This window comes from Macaca thibetana, chromosome X, assembly GCF_024542745.1.
Source record: "Macaca thibetana thibetana isolate TM-01 chromosome X, ASM2454274v1, whole genome shotgun sequence".
NCBI lineage: Eukaryota > Metazoa > Chordata > Mammalia > Primates > Cercopithecidae > Macaca > Macaca thibetana.
In genome coordinates this window covers 65,812,421-65,831,513 of record NC_065598.1, presented here as the reverse complement: position 1 = coordinate 65,831,513, position 19,093 = coordinate 65,812,421, and the positions used below count along the sequence as shown (strand labels likewise).

General features: G+C 47.2%; 1 protein-coding gene across 4 annotated transcripts in view; it reads left to right on the top strand.

The window, feature by feature from the left end:
* PJA1 (praja ring finger ubiquitin ligase 1) overlaps positions 1–19,093 on the top strand; it is a 1,335,831-nt gene that overhangs the window by 864,371 nt on the left and 452,367 nt on the right. The gene's annotated exons all lie outside the window — the stretch shown is intronic.

Genomic DNA, 19,093 nt, shown 5'->3' with positions numbered 1-19,093 from the left:
CCTATGTATATATAAAAGAGAAAGGAAAACATATGTCCACAAAAAAACTTGTACATGAATGTTCATACAGCATTATTTATAATAGCCAAAGGTGGAAACAATAAAAATGCCCAATAACTGATGAGTGGATAAACACAATGTGGTAAATACGTATAATGGAATATTATTCAGCCTTAAACAGGAATGAAGTAATGATACATGCTACAAAGTTGAATCTTGAAAACATTATGCTAAGTGAAAGAAGGCAGACATAAAACACAATATATTATATGATTTCATTCATATGAAATTTCCAGAATAGGCAAATCCATACAGACAGGACACAGATTGGTGGTTGCCAGAGGCTGCAGAGGTGACAAAGACTGTCTCCTTGACCAAACTTTAGTCAGGGTCCTCTAAGCCCTTTTCTCAACTAGGCCTCATCTTTGGGCTTTGTCCTTCGGCCCACATAGTTCAGTTTTGGCAAGAATCCTGCTAAGTCAGTTCATTGAGAATCTCCCACCCCAGATAGATCACACCCAATATCTGATCACATTCCTCATCTCCTACCATCCCCCCAGGTGATATCTGATCACACTGGCCTTCCTTTAGCAAATATCCTGTTAGGTCAGTTTAACAAACATTCCCCCTACCCTTGGTGTCTCCTTAGTAATTTTCCATCCACCAACTCCATTCACCCAAACCTGCTCCTTGACTATAAACACCTACTTGTCTTTGCTGTTATTCGGAATTGAGCCAGGTTTTATGCTGAGGGTTCTTTACCACTATTGCAATAGTTCCTGAATAAAATTTGGTTTTACTCCTTTAACTACTGTCCAACTCTGGATTTCTTTGTTTTTTAAGTTTAGAGTGAATATGTATTTTATATGATTGAAAATTTCTCTCTCTCTCTCTTTCTTTAAAAATAATTTCAACTTTTATTTTAGATTCAGGGGGTACCTGTGCAGGTTTGTTACCTGGGTATATTGAAGGATGCTGAGATTTGGGAGTATGATTAATCCTGTCACCTAGGTAATGATCATAGTACCCAATAGGTAGTTTTTCAACCCACATCTCCCCAGTAGTCCCCAGTGTCTATTGTTGCCATCTTTATGTCCATGACTACTGACTCTGGATTTCTTTAACAGCATTTGGAGTAGGGATGAGGAGTAACTGCTAATGGATATGGGATTTCTTTTTGAAGCAATGAAAATGTTCTAAAATTGATTGTGGTGATGGCTGCACAACTCTGTGGACCCACTAAAAACCATTGAATTGTATACTTTAAGCAGGTGAATTGTATGGTATGTGAATTATGTCACAATAAAGATGTGGAAAAAATTGGCTGCATCTGGATTTAAGCCCAGATATGGCTGACTCCAAAGCTTGCACTCTGCACAAAGCTGCTCTGCTACCTCAGAAGGTGTTTGATAAATGCACTGCTGTCATTAGAGCTACTGTTATGATTACTCCACAAGGGGAAGAGTTTATGATTGAGAAGGCCACCTTGCAAGAGCTTTGGAAATTCATGGACTCAAATAGCAATGACCACATCCCAGAGCAGTAGTAGACTTCCCAGAAACAGACCTGTATTCCCAGGGATCCTACTATCAGATCTAACCACTAGAGGAAGCCAGAATCGCCAAGCTGACACCTGTCAGCCTATGCACTCAGAGTTCTCCAGCGGCTTCCTGCCTCAGGACCTGGGAAACATCAGTGGGTTGGGTTCCACCTGCAGTTTACAAGCCTTTCTCAGTACCAGATGCAAGCCAGCTCCTAAGCTCGCTGGGTGCTGGCAGAGTTCCAAGACCAGCTCACCACAGTCCTCAAAGTGACCAAAGGCTGAAGGGTCTTAGGCAGCATCCCAGCACCAACACATGCCCCTGGCAAGACTGAAGCCAGCACTTCCACCTGTGTCAGTACCCCAACCTGGCGGGCTCCTGAGGCCTGCTCATCCTGGCTTGTCAGGACATCAGACTAAATGCTAATAGAACGGACCTGAGGCCGAAGGAAAGAGAAAAAGCTAGGCAACAAGAAGGACCACTATAGATATCTCCAAGCTTCAAGTGCCCGTGGGAACAGAAGCCGTACAAAGAACTTGGACCCCTTTCCCTTGAGTGATTATGCCACACTTGCCACAGACAATCTCTGCAAAAACGGCCCTTCTCTTCCCACCACAGGATCCCCACTTGGCTTTGGGCTCCTTGTAACAATAACAGCCATTATTTGCTGGGTGCTTACTGTGTGACAGCCGCTCTACTAAGCTCTTAAGACCTGTGATGTCATTTAATCCTCACAACACCACCAGTGATAGGCATTCCCATTTTGCAGACAAGGAATCGGAGATGCAGGGAGGTTAAATGCCTTGCCCAAGTTTGCTTAGCTAAGCATGTGGTCAAGCTAGTCTTTGAATTCTGATTTTCTGGCTTCCAAGCCCATGCTCTCAGCCACTTCTCTAGCCTCTGGATTTCTAACAAGGTACCTATGTGGTGGTCCCATTTGGGAAGGAGCTTCTGGAGGTGAAAATGCCCCTTTGTACCCAAGTGTGTAGCCAACCAGTGGGTATAACAGGACACTGGAGGCAGCCTCAGGGATTCCATCACTCGTAAGAAGGACCCACCTACCACTCCACAGCTATTGACTCAGAGCAACCCATTTCACAGCATGTATCTTCTATAATGACGAGCTTCTGCCCATGCCACTAGCTCATCCCACCTAGCTCCATTGTGAAGCCAGCTGCAGTGGCCAGAATTCACAGGGGTACCATATACCCATCCTCTAACCCAGAGCACCACCTAGCAACAGGCACACCAACCCACTGATTCTAGGTTTCCTCAGCCTTGGGGCCCCCGCAACCTACCAAAAGGCAATCTGATTATTTAATTAAGTGACGTATTACCAAGGAGAAGGGGTGGATTGTCCTGGAGGTGTTAGCCTGCCTCAAGCTAGCTTCACCAGGCAAATCTACAGAAACTCTGCCTTTTCATCCTGGCCCCTCTCCATACTCACAGGTGAGCACCTGAGTACTTCATGCCTATTATAACTTTTTCTAGGAGCTGCCTTACCCTGTTATATTGGCAAGAAATCATCAATCTCCTTATTTTCATTAAGCCAATTTGAATCTGATCTTTATTCTCAGTCCCCCAACCACCCTCAGACTCTTGGGAAATTTAACTTCAGTTATTATCAGATATTCTCCTCCACCACAGGATTAAGCAAGTCTTGGGGTTATATGTAAGGCACAAACTTTGATAAGACCTATCGTTTCACTAGTCATTTGCCCATATGGGTAGTTTTCAGCCAGTCTTCTATTCTGATTGGTCATTGCCTAATTCTGGGTGGCTGGAGAGTATGTTCTTCCAGTTGTTAAATATTTGACCACCACCTTTGGGTTACAGGAGCCACTTGAAATTCCAGCAGGCTCAGGAGAACCTTGGGACCCTTAGTCTCAAGATTCTTCTGAGCCTTCTTCCTGCCTGTCTTCCCAGGTTCATCTCTTGCCACACCTTGCCTTGCACTTTCTGTTCCAGCAACACTAAACTACAGAGTTGCCAGGCTGTAGCATGATGCTTTCACCTTCCAGGACTTTTCTTCCAGCTTTTATCTCTGCCTAGATTGCCTCTCATATTCTTTAAGCCTCAGCTCATGTACCCCCTTTCCTCCTGAAAGCCCTCCCTAACTATGCCAGTCTGCAAGAGGTGAACCTTTTTCTTATTTCCATGCCACTTTGCTTCCTGCTTTCATAGTACTAATTGCAGCATACTGTGCTTGTCTGTTTCCATTGTGTGGGAACAACCAGAGAGAGGGGACTACATCTTATTTGTCTCTGTACCCCCAGCACCTTGCTTAGGGCCTGGGACAGTGAGTTTTGATGAATAAATGAATAAAATGATTTAATGGAATAAATAATGGAGGTGGGGTAGAGTTGAAATCTGGAGAAGTTGAGAATGAATCCATAGTAATGTCACATAAGTGGAGTTGTCCAATGCAGCTAGATGGAGTTTTTCCTCTCTGCACCCTTCCTGGGGCCTGGAACATACCAGACTGGGATAATCGAAGGGGACCTTTTGTGATGCAACCCAAAGGGGAGCAAACTGATACGAGATTCTTTTAGCAGCATTACACACAGAGGGTATGTTAAGAGGCAGTCACCCCTGTCAATGTGAAAGGCCCAATTGTAAGAGGCACCTGAGGGCTTCTCTGAGGTAGGAACCATGCCTCACTGTGAGTGCTTGACCCTTGTAAGTGCTTGACCCTGAAGCTGGGCCAGTGGGAATCCTTTCCTTCATCTCCCTTTCCACCTGCAAGGGTACAAGCCCTTTCTAGCTCCATCCAGGGGCAAACTCAATTGAATAGTATAACTGACACACCATGCCTAAGGTCAAGGAGGAAAAAAGATTAGATCTTGAGGGGACAGACAGCTTAAAAGGCCAAGGAGCCTTTTAAGGGGGGAAGAGAGGGACAGAAGGAATCTCAGAGGAGAGGCTCCTTGAGACACCAAGAGAGGGCAACTCTGTGGGTGGCCCTGAAAGGGGAGAACAAAGGCCTACTGAGGCCATTGGTTTGGATAGAAAAGCTAATCCCAGAGGGGGGAGGGGGAGGGCAGAGACACGACTCTCCTGTTTGCAATAGGCAACTGGAGCCGCGAGTAAAGACCTATTCTTCACATTGTTCCTGGCTTTGTATGTGTGATTGATCAGGTAATAGTAAGACTTTTTCCTCCAGTAAAAGACTATACTAGCCCACTCTTCTGATGTTAAAGGGCATAATAAGGGAGTCACATGGTGTTGGAGGGGGAGTTGTCAGGGGATGGGGCCCATCCAGAATTGTTGAAGTGTGTGTGATGCAGAGTTTAGAAGCACCCAAAACAAAGCATACCGAAGAACTGAATGCAGATGAGGCCCTGTGGCCCTTAAATTGTTAATAGAATGAGCCTAGGGCTGGAGACAAACTGGATGTATCCCAGGCAATAATGGTGTTTGGGATCCCCTCCCGGTAGGAGAGGAATATGGTGGAGACAGCAGCGGTCTCAGCACTAAAGTCCCTGGAGGAGGGTCATGCGTGGGAATGGGTGCTTCACCAAGGAGCTGGGACTCTATTTGCATTGGAGATTTTCCAGGGTTGTTCAAGCTTAAAATTCCCCTCGAGAAATCAGACGAACACAGAATTTTAAGAGGTGATCAGTTTGCTTCTGGAGAGCTGAGGAGACTATACTGAGGAGGCATGTTAGAGAACTTGCAGGGTTCCATTCATGAGTTGGTACATGGGTTGAAGGCACTAAATTTTTCAGCTACAGTTGGTTGTTGATTTTAGTGTAGGTCATTTGAAGCGGAGAAAGTGCTAGGAAAGCATATGTCAAGTTCTTGGCTATCGGGCAGAGAGAGGATCTGAAGTTCTGCATTTGGGATGAGATTAAACACCTATTTGCATACAGCAATGGAAAAGGGAGCCTGACATTCCTGTAAAGAATCAAGCAGCATGGATCAAAACAGTGCTGACTGGAGCCTCTTCAGACAAGGTTATTGGAAACCACACTAGGCTGCATATTTGGCCTAAGATATTGTCAGGATGGGTAATTGCTATAACACAACTTCAAAATCTTAAAACTGTAACATAATAAAAATTTAGTGCTAGCTCATGGCAGTCCAATGTGGTCTGCAAGGGTCGGGCCACTCTGCTTTCTGTCGCCATTCAGAGACATAGCTTCAACTATCTTGTAATGTTGCCACCTTGAACACAAGTCCCAAAGTTGCAAGGAAAGGGGAGGAGAGCATGAGGAAGGCACACCTAACACTTAACTGTCTCAGCTTCTGAGTGATCCCTATAATTTCTGCTCACTTACTATTGCCATAAAACCAGTCATATGGCCTAACATTGATATAAGGACAGTGGAAAATGTAGTCCCTAGCTAGATGGTTGGTTCCCAGCAAAAGCTCTATACTTATAGAAGTGAAGCACAATCTTTGGTGGACAGCAGGCTATCTCTGCCACAACCCACTGGAATTACCTCTGTGATACAATTACCTGGTGTTGTGAGATTGAAGTGGAGACTATCACAAGTGATTAGAGGTAAGCTGGGGCAGCTGAGCCTACCTTTTAGGTTCAAACTCAAGTCTTGGTTGTTGAGGCAGAAGTAGCTGCAGGGAGGCATATGAAATGGATGGCAGCTACTCTAAAAGTAATGAGGATCAGGAACCCTAAGCTTTACCTTAGATGGAGAGAAAGCTCCCAGCCAATCTGAAGGAACCTCAGGCAGGAGGCAGCTGAGTGCTGGGCAGTGCAGAACTCACTTCTGTACAGCTTCACCAAGATTCTCCTTCTGGAATAGATTCCCAGCAAGTTCAAGTCCTATTCCCCAAGACAAAGAAGGATGCAGATAAAGGTAAAAATGGAGACAGAGCCATGACTACCATTTTACTAGAAACATCTGACCGAAGCCAAGTGGCCACTGTTGGACCATCTACCCCACAGCCTCTCTCCTAGCACACATTTTCCTAGCAGGTCTCCCAGCTGCACTGGTAGTGCTTTGGCAATGGAAGTGGGGCATGGACAGTAGTCTGCAGGAGAGGCTGATTCATGAATGGGGATGGAGTTATGTTATTTGGCTGGAGGCTCCCTAGGTCTGGTGGGAGTGGAGCGGGATGCTATTTAAGGCAGTCAGTAATGATATTGCTGGGAAGGAGTCAGGATTCATTGTTGAGAGGTCACAGGTTGGAAAATAGGGAAGTGCATCAGAGCCATAGGATGAGGTGAAGTTGGAGACAGGAGGATGAGCAATGAAGTCCTAGCCAGGTTTGGTGGCTCATGCCTATAATCCCAGCACTCTGGGAGGCTGAGGTGGGAGAATAACAAACTCAGGAGTTCGAGACCAGTCTGAACAAATTAAATAAATTAGCTAGGTGTGGTTAGGCTGAAGGTGGGGTGGGGTGGGGTGGGATAGCCCTTAAGCCTGGGAGATCGAGGCTACTGCAGGGGCAACACACAGAAACCTTGTCTCAAAATAATAAAGAAAGAAAGAGAAAGAAAGAAAAGAAAGAAAGAAAGAAAGAAAGAAAGAAAGAAAGAAAGAAAGAAAGAAAGAAAGAGAAAGAAAGAGAGAGAAAGAAAGAAAGAAAGAGAAAGAAAGAGAGAGAAAGAAAGAAAGAAAAAGAAAGAAAGAAAGAAAGAAAGAAAGAAAGAAAGAAAGAAAGAAAGAAAGAAAGAAAGAAAACAACAAAGTCTTTAGCTTGGAGAGTTGAAGGACAAGTTGGGGTGTGAGGTCTGAGTGAAGGTGGTGGGTACGGTCCAAGGCTGAGCTGGGATTTTTTATTTCAGTATCCCACTTCTGGGGTTTATAGAGGGCTTCTCTGAGATAAGAACCATGCCTCACTGTGAAGCAAGTTTGAGGGGTTGACCACAGCAGTATGTATGTGACAGTGGTGTAGGCTGCATCCCAAGAGGACTCTGAAAACCTCTGTAAACACTTAAATCAAATACAGCTCACAACTTTGAATGACTGCTGTAACATTGGGTGGTAGAGGGCAGTGGTGATTGACTAGTACCTGAACACCCTGCCTGTTCGGGGACACTCTCAAGATAGGTGGGAAGCAGTACAGAAGCCAAAGGGAGACAAGTAGTTCTTCCAGCTCCCTGACAGTTACAGACACATTCACATGACCTAAATACAGCCAATCGGATGCTCCTACTGCATTGCAAGAGATTATCTGTGATGGTTACAGCAGAGCCAAGAGTCTGCTGGCATAAGGGCAAGTGTCCAGAGGTGGCAATATTAGTGACAGCATGTAGCAGTTTGCTGCTGATGTAGCATCTTGGCTAGACCTCATCTCTCTTGTTCAATAATTAGATCTCAAGCCTCTGGATGATTTTGTGAGCTATGTCCTTCCAATATGTGAGTAGGCTAGTACTGTTTTTCAGTGTGTGATACACTACCCTGACCAAGATGCTTAAGATCCACTCCTGGCCCCCATGGAGCTTGGAGTGTAGCTTCTGCTTTGAATACTTTTGGAATAAAATGTGTGATGAAGAATTCAATACAGTCTGGATGAGGAGGCAGGCAAGCAACTATGAAAAGATTTAGGAACACTTCAAGATGACATTAGAGAAACAACACAGGTAACTGAATAGCAAATTCTCCAAATGCCACTGTCTGTGGCAGCTCAGAGAACAGAACAGTCAGAAGGCTCTTAAGGTCAGGGACAGCCAATCACTCAAGATGAGATGATGGGGTTGGATCTCAGCTGCGCTTTAGGGGCTGTGAAAGTATGGGGAATGCAGAAGAGATGCACTGGGAGGCTGCCTGCTCCCCCAGCAGTGCAGCACCAGCCACGCCATTGAGGTTGGGAGTCAATGCCTCCCTGAACCATCCCTCATGGCTTTCTTGTCCTTCTCATAGTGCTTGTACTCACACTATCCACTTCAGACCTTCAACGCCATTGTGATGAAGGTGGAACTGAGCCTTCCATTATTCTCGAAAATGCTCTCCATCTCTCCTTCCAGATGAGGAATTCAAGATTCAGACCATTCAGGTGCTTTGCCTAAGGTCACAGAGCCATAGAGTCACAATGTGGGAAGGAAGCTTCTCATACTTTCCTCTTTTATGCCTGAACTCTTCGAACAACATCCCAATGGGTGAGCTAACCACCAAGCTTTGTTAGCTCACCACTAGTGCAGGACTTCACCATTTTCGCTTTAGGCAGTTCAAACTTTCAGAAACTTCTTCCTCATGTTGAACTGAAATGTGTTCCCTGTTAACCCACCGCCACCATAGAATTGACTCACAGAAAGGCTAGGACTCCCTTAATTCCCAGGTCAGGCACTTTCCTTTGTCCATCACTGAAAACTGCTTATGGCCTTGTCCCCTCCCTTGTTGCCCCTCCTTCTGCCTAGACTGTGGGTAACAGCTTGTGCTTGCCAGGGAGAGATAAATGGGAAAGACCAGAAGTTGGTGGGTCAGGCATGAGATGGGGAGTGAGGTGACCAACAGGGCAGCCTATCCTCTGGTTGGCTTCATGGCCCCGAAAACAATTTTCTTGTCTGGGGTGCTCATTTGCTTTATGTCTTCCCTTATTAATCACATTGTTTTGCACAGGCCTGTGAGCTTCAAATGTGTTTGTTATGACTGCAATTATGTGTGACTGACCGTGGACCCAGCAGTTTGGAAGCAGGATTTCCTCCCTTTTTTGCACTCTCAGATTCCAGGGGCCTCTCTCTCAGCCCCAGCCTGTTCCTCTTTGTAAGACTGTGGAGGGGAATGGGCTTCCTAGAGACTCATCCAATACCTTCACCCACAGGAGCGTGAGCCTTCTTCCCTGTGGGCAAACGGATCTCTTTAGGGAAGGCACTTCCCCTCCCAGGAGCATAGTGACAGACACAGAAGAGGTGAAATGACCAACCCTGAAAAGCATGAGAAAGCAGCCCCCAAACACAATTCCACTTGTCAGCAAAAGGATGAGGGTTTGCCTACGAAAAGGAGTGCCTTCCAATTGCAGAGAACTTCATAGGAACCAGCTCAAAATCCTGTGAGCCTACTGGGGGCCCTGTTCCTTTGTAAAAAGTCAGACTGAGTCTACTATTTTAAAATGTCAACTGGATGGAGGATATGACAGGGAAAAGGATGAGGCTCCTCTTCCTGAAAGCCCAGATGCAGTTCTGTGTGCTACAGGGAAAGTGCCCCCCATGCCCAACCCCCTGGACTTTTTCCTGCTTTTCTGCAAGGTACCAGAAAGGTCCTAGTGCCAGGAGCCAGCTCAGGTCCCCACCTGGGTCCCCTCACTGAGGCAGACCAGCAGCACATCTGGTTTTCATTAGCCCCTCTGCCACCCTACCCCTCCACTACCTCCCTCCCGTCCTCATTGGTGACAGGCTGCTTGAGGTGTCTTGACAAAAGCCTTGCTGAGGGACTCTCATTATGTGTTGCCCCTCGGCTTGGTGTGCTGTGTTCTTGGACCCTCTGGGGTCTTCCTAGAGTTGGTTAGTCTGTTAGTTCATCTGTCTGTCAGTCAGCCTGTCCATCAACCATCAGTCTCTAGTGGCCAGCAGGACAGTGTCATTCAGTCAGACAGCCAGACAGTCCACTGCTGTCAACCAGCCATACCAGCTAGGCAATCACTGAGTCAGTAAATCTGTCTCTCAGTCCTTCAGTTATTTTAGGAGGAGACATGGTACAGAGACCACAGGAAGGACACATCCCATACCATTTGGAAGAGGGGAGAGCAGGGACATCAGTGTGCTGAGGAGATGGGCAGCAGCAAGGTGGACAGAATGAAATGGGAGGGGGATAATTTGGGAAGGCTTCCTGGAGGAAAGACATTTGAAAGGGGCCCAGAAAGAGGTGACTGAACTGAGACTTCTTAGCCCTCTCCTTGACTCCAACCAAAGCAGCTCAGGGTGTCACCCTGAGGTAAGGGGTTAAGGGAACTGAGGATTTGGTGGTGCGGTGGACAGAGCTCTACTCTCCACTTTGCCTCTGATTAGCTGGAGAATCTCTAATTAGCTCTGAGCCCTGATTCCCCAGCTGTGCCACTGGGGGGCAGGTGGGGCACAGCAGTGGACCAGATGAGCCCTACAGGGCCTCCAGCTCTGATGTACCCTGGCTCTCTCTCTCTGGCTCATGCCTGGGAGAAAGAACTCTGCAACCCTGAGACCTGGTTTGGGCTCTCGCCTGGGTCTTCTGGCCTGGGTCAGTTCTCTGAACACAGGCCCTCCAAATGAAGGACACCAATTCTAAAGAAAGTATGGACAGACTTACAGACAAACAGATGTATGAGCCAAGATCCCTGGCTGGGACACCCCTCAGCTAAAGAACAAACTACAGAACCTGATCTGTCCTGGGGGAGGTATAGTGGAGGTGGTTGTGCCTGGGCTGGAATGCTGTGGAATGAATGAGCCACTTCTGGTACTGCTAGAGGGGCAGGATAAGCTGTTTGGAGGAAGTGGATTTTTCAGGGGGGTTTGGAAGGGGAGGAAAGAGGTTTGGCAGGGAGAAAGGGAGAAGTGGTGGCAGGACTCAGGGTCTCACCCCGCCTTCCCAAGCCATCTCTTTTCTGCTTCTCTGTACATCTTCCCAAGCTGTTGGCTGGGGCCAAAGCCAGCCCAGAGCTCACACCGACACTGACCTCAAGGCCATGGTAAGGCAAATCTGAAAGGGCCTTTAGAAACCATCCACTCATTCACCCACCAGGGTAACTGAGGCTCCAGAGAAAGGACGAGACTTGGCCCTTAGAATACAGTGTAAAAAGTATGATAATAGATACATGGGCAAAATGTTACGAGTGCACCAAGGAGGAATCAACTATCTGGAAAGGCTTCACAGGGCTGCTGACAGTTGTCTTGAGTCCTGAAGAATGAGTAGGAGAGCTGCAGGTGTACAGGGCAAAGGGATTGCAGGCAGAGAGAATCACAATGCACACAGCCACAGGGGTATTACATGCAAATTAGAGGAAATGGTAAATGTGCTCCGAAATAGCTGGAGTAAAGGAGTCCATGAGCAAAGGCAAAACAATCGGATCAGAACTAGATTTTAAAGGACCTTAAAGACCAGGCTAGGAAATTTGAACTTTATCTTTTAAGTATTGGGGAGTGACTGGCTTTTAAGCAGGGGGATAATCAGATTATTACTTTAAATAATAATACAGATTATATTAGGTTCCATTAATGAAATCCTTTTTGTGTACACGCTCAGGTGTCAGTCAGCCTGGGTTCAATCTTGGCTCTGCCATTTACTAGTTGGGTGACCTTGGGCATGATATGCAACTTTTCAGCGGCTGAGTTTTATCATCTGTAAAATGGAGGCAATAATAGCACCTTTCTCATAGGGTTTTTCTGAGGTAAGACACGTAAAGTGCTTAAAACAGAACCTGGCTGGCAGTAAGCACTCAATAAATCTCAGCCAGGAATAATGACAGTTGTATCTTCATTTTGTGTAGGAGGATTTTGGGGCTCAGAGAGGTGAAACCACTTGCCCAGAACCACATAGACAGCTCGTGGCAGAGCTAGGTTTCAAAGCCAAAGTTCCAGCTAAGATTTGTGTCTTAAAAATTTCTCCGGAGGCCCTGTGAGAGATCGTGTTAAAGGAGAGAGACTGGGGCCCACACCACCACTTGGGAGGCTGTTGCAACCCACCGGGGCATGAGGATGTTGGTTGGGACCCAGGAGAGCCACTTTGCCCAGCCAGGCTGTCATTTGGGAGCCTTTGAGGAGGAGGCTTGGCCCAATGAAGACCTGTTCTTTCCATCAGTGGGTCTAGGGAGGTTAATGGCATTCCCAGGAAAGGCCAGGGATTAGGGGAGCCTGCACTTCAGAGCCAAATTCTTTCACCTCTAGTGAGTTTTCCAGAGATTCTCCCTCTGCCCCCCAGTACCTGGCCCCAGGAAAAAAGGAGGGGGATGGGCTGAGACCTCCCGCTCCCCAGCCCCATGGACCAGGCTGGAGGAGAGTGCAGCCCCCCACTGGGCTGGCCCTGGTCCCGGCTGTGGCTGTTCCGGCACAAGCTGTGGGAAAGGAGGAAGGCCTCAGCATGCTCACTGGGGTGCAGCAGGGGCGGACGAAGAGGAGGGGGGCCCGGACCCTTCAGAGGCTGGACAATTAGAGAGAAGGCACATTCCAGGGGAATCCACATCTGGGATGGGCCTGAGCCTGGGCCAGCCTTGTAATCCATTGCAGATGTGATGGCCAGCAGCAGATGTGGGCAGGACCTCCCTCATGAACGGCTGAGGTCTGGGGGCTGTTTGCAGGGGTGGGGAGATGAGGAACAGCTCCCAGGCACCACCAGTCAGCTCCTTTTGGGAGGCCACTACCTGGCTGCAATTCTGTGCATGGCACCTTGCCGATGGCGGTGAAGCCAGGCTGAGATGATGCAGCTGGCCTGGGACCCTGGTTTCAACTGAGTATTTCTGGGAGTAGAGCTTGGGCCAGGAAGTCACCAGTCCCCAAGCTAGGCTTCTTTGCAACCCTTCAGATGTCAATTGCTGTGCAGCAGGGTTCTCAGTGGCTTTAAAACCTGGAGAGGGAGGAGTTTGGGACTCTGGATCTGACGCCAACCAGCTCCAGCCCGCTCATCCTGGCCCCAGTTCAAGTCTCTGGGGACGCTGGGGCTGGCATTGCCAGGAGGAAGTCTTAAGGACTTTTCAGTGCCAGGAATTTTCATGAACCCAAGTGGCCAGGGCTAGATGACGTCTAGACATCTGTGCTTATCATGTGACCTGATATTTGGCACCAGAACAGTGCCCCAGGGGAAGAAATGAGGAACTTAGCAAGGGCCTGCTCATTGATGGGCTTTGAAAAGGCCAGCCAGAGGCCTAGGAGGTGAGTGGAGGGAGTCTGGGGGCTATGAAGCAGGTTATCCCTGCCCTCTGAGTGGGGATCTGTAATTGCTCATCACCCAGTGTGCTTGGCAAGGCACATGCAATTGGAGAATCATCACCTTAGAATGGCAGAATGAGGGAGGGGATTTAGACTTCTCCTGGTCTGTTCCAACCCCTTCATGTTACAGAGGAGAGAATGGAGGCTCAGAGAAAGATAGGGGCTTGGACCAGGTTGGAGAGCCGGTGGCAGAACTGAGCCAAGAAGGCTGGGCTTCTGATTTCCCGCTGAGTGCTGTTTCCCACAGCCCCAGGCTGCTTGGTGGAATGAATGGGTGAGTAATAAGTGAATGGGTGAGTGAATAGAAAGGCTTGGCTGCTAAGATGGAGTTGTGACCTGGTCAAAGATTTGTAGATGCAGTGGGTATGTCCATTTCGTTTCTCAGCATTGTGCTGCTTGTCGGAAAGACAGGAATCCATCTTGCCCCTTTTCTCTCAACCATGTCTTCCCACATCATCCATTTCAATACTGCAGGCTCCAAAGAAGGGGAAGGGGAAGGATTCACCCCAGGTCACCCACCAGGACAACCACAGGGGCAGGATGCAAAGCCAGGTGTCCCTAGAGCCCCCACTCCTCACCTCTCTCTGCCAGAGCTGAAGACAACTTCCATCCATTTCACAGGCAAGGAAACCGGAGACAGGCCCAGAGGGGGCGCAAGACGGATTACAGGATGAGCTTTAAATCAGGCCTGGCAGGACACTGCATGTAATGGATTCCTGTTGGCCAGAGCAGCGGTAGTGGCCCCTGTGGGCCCAGCAGCCCCCAGAGCAGTGTCACTCCGGACTAACGACAGGTGGCAGCAGAGGACCATGGTAGGCAACCTAGGCGTTAATTATTATGCCTGCCCAGTCCCCCTTTCTCAGGCCCTAAATTGGCCAGATTGGTACCCTGAGTGCATGTGGGACCCCTGTGGCAGAGGGGTGCCCAGAGTTGGGATAAATAAGTGCTTACTGAAGAACAGCTTCAGAGCAATGGTGAAAGGCGGGACAGAACATCTCAGAGGGAGGAAAAGATCAGGGAGCTTGAAAGAGTCTAAGAGGAAGAGGGAACTGCAGAAAGGGAGGGAAGAAAGGAAGTGGGGAGAAAGAGAGAGGGACAAAAAGAGAAACAGGCTGACAGTTCAAAGAAAAACAAAGATGTACAGAGATTCCGTGGGATGCATCAACACACACATACTGAAATCGTGGAACTTTTTAGATGGAAAGACCTTTAGAGGTCACTTAGTCCAAACCTTACTGATGGGGACAGAGACTCAGAGAAGATGTGATTTGCTTGAGGCCACACAGAAAATTTGTGACCAAGCAGGGACTAGTCCCAGCCTGGATCCTTCCCTGGTTCCCAGACTCCACCTCTTTTGTTGAAAGGCCCTCCTTGGGCAGTATGCATGAAAACTGCCCAGAGATCTACCCAACATTTTCCGCAGAGTTCAAGAGACTAGTGAGACCTAGAAACAGACAGATAGAGAGCCAAGGGAGGTAATCCAAGAGGAGGAAGGGAAAAGGAGAGCAGGAAGGTGCAGAGTGCTCAGAGCCAGTTGGAGGAAGGATTTGGACAAGCTCCCCTCCCCACTGACTTTCACCCCAGGGTCCCACCTAAGGGTAGGCAGCTTTCCCTCTGTATGGCATTGTCCTGCCCCGCTCAGCCCATGCCTAGCCCACCCTAGAACAGGGACCAGATATGTGAAGAAGGGGCCCAAGCTGGATCCTAGAACTAGAGAGAAGGCTTTGAATTTTTATTTCTGCCACCTGTTCTCTTTATAGGCTCACTGCCTGATTTTACCACACAGGGTGAGCACATTGCTGCCTGACTAGGACCCAAGCTCTGCCACCTTTTGCCTGCTGGTCTATGCTAGGGCATTCACACTCACACTATGTCATCATCAATTCTAGTGACCATATTTTTCAAGCTAAAAAATCAGGCCAGATTGTCTAATACATGATCTGATCACAGAACAAAATATTTAAAATTAGGCTTGTCCTCGGAAATCTGGGCCATCTGGTTACTGTCCTATTACTCCACCCATCGGCTTTTCCTTCACACACAGGCCTGGAGATGCCCCCAGCTGTTAGCCAGGTCCTAGGGCCAAGAAATAAGGAAAGGAAAGAGAAAGAGAGCTAATGTATACTGAGTTTTTGCCATGTGTCAGGTATTTTCCATCCATTATCTCATTTACTTCCCATGACAACCATATGAGGTAGGTACTCTTATAATCCTTATTTCACAGATGAGAAAACAGGTTCAGACAGCTGGACTCACTTACCCAGGGTCACACAACTACCACGCCAGGCACAGATCCTAATGCAATGGGCTGACCTCTCCAGCAATATAAATCCCTTCTAAGGAAAGAGAGGAAACACTGAGCAGAAATGCTATCCCAAAAGCCATCATGAACTTGGGATGTATCAATAGAGATCAAGAGACCAAGTCAAGTATGTAACTGCTTTGCTCTTCTCTGCTGTCTGGAACACATATCCAGCCTAGAGTCCCCATACATTGAGGGCACACTGGTGCATCTCTACAGGGGAATGAGGAGGTTAAGAAGGGACGTGGAGCCCAAGTCCCATGAGAAATAGTTGGAAGAAGTGGAGCTATTTGGCCTCAGGATGTGACTTCAGATCTCTAAGGGACATGGGGACAGGTATGGTCTATGTGGCCCCTGGGGACTGAGATAAGAGGTGGTAGCTATAGGGAGACAGATTTGGAACTTTCTCAGAGTTCAAGCTATCCTGTCATAAAACCGACTGCCTGCATTGAGAGAGGGTAAGCTGGTGGTGTGCAAACTGGATCAAGCTAAGCACTTGGTAGAAATACTGCAGAGAAGGCTTGAGGCTCTGAATCAAAAGTGAGACTGCAAGCCCCTAAATTCATTGCAGCCCGGAGACTCCATGAATCTATGATTCTGTGAGGGTCAGTGTTCTCCAAGGTACTCCCATGGAGATTCCACTACTTCTCTCCACTATTTTTTTTTTCCAATATCTCACATCTTTCAAAGCCAGAAACTCATTCCTTAGGTTTCACCTAAATTCCTTTTACTGGAATCATTCTTAGTGCCATGCAGGACTGGCTGCTGAAAAAGGAGGGATGGAGAAAGCAGCAAAGCAGAGCCATCAGAGACCTAGAGGAGAAACATTCTTAAATAGCAAACATTACGTAGACAGATGGCCAATGACGACCAGGGGAAAAAAAGCATTCAGAAAACATTTATTTGGGGGTATGAAGGCACTTTTTCTTTAATGACATTTTCTTTCCCGATTGATTTTGTGTGTCAAATCGCTAACACTTGAAAAGTAGTGGGGGTGGTGAATTGCTCACATTTTCATTAGTTGGAATATGACATTAACCAACCATTCTAGGTAATGCTGAACATTTTTCTGCTAATGTCAGGAAATCCTTTCTTAGAGCTAATCTGGATGTCAATTACAGCACCAACAGACCATTGTTGAATGTGAAATTTGCATAATGTTCCATTGAGTGAGAGGTGCAGGTTGTCAGATGACTGGAAGGTGCCAGAGACTGATGATGGTCATGGTTTGTCCTGACAAGACCATAGGGATGTTGGGAACTAAGAAAGTTTGAACTGAAGTGGATGAATGGCCCATTTCTGCTGAATCAAATCTTATTTCTTTTCATTCTGCCAACTCTTCACTACTTAGGTCAACATCAATTTACCAGATATGTATGCGGCCCCCAGATGATGCTAGCCTGAGGAGTGATTATCCCTGCCCTGGAGGCTCTGACTGTCTCTAACATTTCTCTCCTTTGTGGTCTCAGAAATCTGCTTTCTCCATCCCAGTGATCAGCTATCCTCAGGAGAGAACCCCGGCTTTGGCACCTTTGTCTGGAGCAGTTGATCTAACTGTGAGAATCCAGGAGCCTGCAGAATAGTATGAAGAAAGGCTGCTCTTCTGCCTGCAACTTGTGTGTGTCTGGGTTACTATGCGACTAAGACCAGATTCTATTTTAGGTCTGGAATCTGTGGATTTCTGTAAGATATACTCCTGTTTGGGAAGAACATTAGAACAATCAGACAAGTTCCAGCTGTGGGTGAGTGTCTTAGGTCGGGTACATGAGAAGTGGAGCCTGAAGCAGGGATTCAGGGCATGTGACTTATTGGGGGCATGCCCTTCTGGAAAGGCTTGTGAGGCAGGAAAGCAGGATAGGGAAGAGGCAGGGGGCAAGAAAGGCAATGTCTAGTTTTGACCTGTTTCAGAGTGGATGTGGGGGCTCTGGAGCATAAATCACATCACAGGGTTATCCCATCTTGAGTGAGAGGTTGTACTTATGTATTCCCATATCAGTCACTGATTGTCCTTCCTGCTGGTGAGGGGGAAGTATAACTTCCCATGCAACTCTGAATTAGGTGGCTCCCATCAGTCCAGGGCAAGTATCCAAGGAAGCCTTGCTGTTAACCACAGCACTCACAGCTGGGAGATGGGTGGAAACAGGATAGCTGGAAAAGGGGAGCTGGCCCAACATCATCTGCAACAGCAGGGCTGCCATCTTGGACTTCTAAAGGCCTCCTCCTGCGAGGAGTGCAAATACTTCACTCACTGTGACTCTGCCTATCAGCTATGAACTAGCTGTGTATCACTGACTAGAGCTACTGGGATGTTGTAAATCGAAGGGTAGGGAAGTTGACACTTGTGCTAGAATGAGACAAGAGTCCAAGCTCCTGGATTAGGGAGACCACATGGTAAGACAGGCAGGGAGCTGTGGGGGAGACACCAGACAAAATTGCCTCTAGGATTGTGTCAGGTCATCAGGAATGAGTGTGCCATCCCTTCAAGAGACAACGGTTTGAGGGTCCTTGAAGTTTATTAGTTTTTTCACTAGGATTAAACTGGAATTGATCCTGATGGATTGTTTTTGTGCTGCCTGTGGTTTTGTAAATTATAGTATTTCCTTCTTCTCTTTGTTCATTTTCCTTGTGAAAAAGTCAGCCGGTACTAATAAGTTTGAGGGAACCAAGGGAATAGCTTAGTGCCCATCCTGAGGCTGGTATGTTGCATGATAATGATAGCAGCTACCACTTATTGACCACTTAATATATATCAGGCACCTACTGAATGCTTACTTTCAGGCATTATTACTTCATTGAGTCCTCCTAATAAGACTTGGGGTTGTACTGCCTAGGAGTGCAGAGGAGGAGACAGGAAGGTGTCAAAGATGATGCTTCGCTTCTGAATGGATGGTGGTGCCATTTTCAGAGATGTGGAATACTGGAGAAGGAGCTCTTTTCTGGCCTCAGCTCTCTCTTCTCTAAGAGGAAACATTCCAGTTTTTGTGAACCCCTCTTTGGGAGGCCTGTGTTGAAAACTCTAGACATTCTTACAGATTCATGGCATCCTGATTGGGACGTTTCTAGATTGCAAAGTACTTGCTAATTCCTTTCTTTCTTTAGTCACTCTTTACTGATGTAACTGGTGTGTCAAAATAGAAGAGTGGCACTCAACCTATCCAGTTCCTCAGAGGGACATCAACTCTTGATTGTTCTAGGACAAAACAAAGACTCATGCTTTTTCTCTCTCTCCACCTCAACCCCAGCAAGATGTAAACTATGAGGATGTGTAGAGAGATGTACATTTGCTCCTTTGTCCCTTCTCTGAAAAAGAGTCACAAGAGAAACCATCTGGATAGTAAATAAACCTGAACACAGTTTTTAATTTCTAGGTACTTAAAGATAATAGGTATTGAGTGCTATGCCCTTTACATGGATTATGTTTTTTATTTTAAAATCTGTGTGAAATAGGTACTT